Below are 1751 nucleotides of genomic sequence, written 5' to 3' on the forward strand. Positions count from 1 at the left end.
AGAATATTAGGCTTGTACATTTTTTTTAATGAATTAAATGAACAAACATGACTTTCAGGACTCTGAATAAGGAATCCATAACTGGTCTGGGATCATCTTTATTCTGTGTTTGTATTGAGTATGTGAATATGAACATAAATGCACACACACATACACACACTTGTACATATTTCCCGGTACCACCAAACCCAATAGCGATAACTAGAATTTTTGGAAGGGAGTGATTGATTAGTTGAATCTGGAAAAAAAATATGTTCTGCTACGTCTCATTTATATAAAGTGCCATGAGGAACAGAATGAGCTAGGTACTCATATGTTCAAATGCTCATTCATTATCTAATGGATCAAAGAGTACTAAATCGTCCTGAAAATAGGCGGATTAATACTGAGTCCTTCACAGACCAAGGCAGCCGGCCAAACTGACTTGATATCTTTGCATTTCCCTAGTCTAACTTTTCACGTTGGAGAAAGAGAAAAACTAGTGGCAGGGAATTTTGCATTATTTTTTCAATCATGTCTTTGAAGCAGTTATTTCCAGATATATACAACCCCAGATTTTAACTTAGGGGGTCAAAATAATTACTAAAAGCATGGAAGCTTTTTTCTTAAGGATTAATAACTGTTCATGTTAGCAGCACATATACAAAACCTGGAATGATATTGAAATGAGCATAGTCCCTGCAAAAGAATGATGAGTGAATTCATGATGCGGCCTTAATTTTTACTTTGTTTCATTTTGTTTCGTTTTGTTTTTAATGAAAGGGAGAGGAGAATATAAAGGAGAGAAAAGTGATTTTTAATTAAATAATTTTTTAAAGTTAAAAAAAATATTTAATGATGACTGGATAGAACATTTTTAAAAGAAAACAGTCTATGTAGTTATGTTTCTGCTGACCTTTATACATTTCTCTTTCGAGGATCTACAAATACTAAGTAAGTGAAATGGTTAAAAGAAACTTTAGGGCATTCATTAAGGCATTTTAAAGCCTCATCAATTGTTATGACATTTGGATTAACCAGGCTGTTAAATATCTATTATCAAATGCTGATTAAAATATAAAAATATTATAATCTGTCAAAACAGAGCTGCACCTAAATATTTGCCATGTCATTAGGGTAGCCAGTAGCATGAATCAGCTTAGGTTGAATAGTTCTCACTTCAGTATGACCAAAATATACCCATCTTAAAATCTACAGTGATCAGAAATGAAATTATCCTATAGGTCGATAAAGTCTAGAGCTGTAATCATTTTTGGATTAAATCCAAGAAGAATAGCGTGCAATAAATCAGACCAGAATTCACCGTGTGACAACTCTATGACAGACTGACACTGTATCCCATGGTAGCAAGCATACTATGGAGGAAAATGATAATACTCCACCAATAAATGACCCTGGAGTCCTGTACTTAGAAACTAAGCATTATCCTTAGCACCTGAGCACCAGGAAAATGAGACCATTCTAAAAATGGGGGATAGGAAAAAAGTCAGTCATCTGAAAGCAAAAATAAAACCTACCAGAACGCAATAGCCTGAGTAAGAAAGGCATGATTCAATGGATCTATATATCTTCAATCTAATCCATGGTTTGACTCTTTTCAAACTTCAGATTAAGCCTACTCTACACTTTGTTATCCTGTGTCATTCATATTGGCATAAAAAATTGAAGCTAAATAAGGAATACACTCTAATATAAAGCAAATGAATCATAATAATAAATTTGGAGGGAAGTAGAGGTATGCTGACAAATGT

The 1751-nt window shown here is 33.5% G+C and overlaps 1 non-coding gene across 1 annotated transcript; it reads left to right on the top strand.

Annotated features, from left to right (window-relative positions):
* Positions 1 to 621: 621 nt before the first annotated feature.
* Positions 622 to 723, top strand: LOC140521817 (U6 spliceosomal RNA). Its single transcript, XR_011973103.1, has one exon. It is a non-coding gene; the product is annotated as a U6 spliceosomal RNA (small nuclear RNA).
* The last annotated feature ends 1028 nt before the right edge of the window (positions 724 to 1751 follow it).

The sequence above is a fragment of the Notamacropus eugenii genome, chromosome 1, assembly GCF_028372415.1.
Source record: "Notamacropus eugenii isolate mMacEug1 chromosome 1, mMacEug1.pri_v2, whole genome shotgun sequence".
NCBI lineage: Eukaryota > Metazoa > Chordata > Mammalia > Diprotodontia > Macropodidae > Notamacropus > Notamacropus eugenii.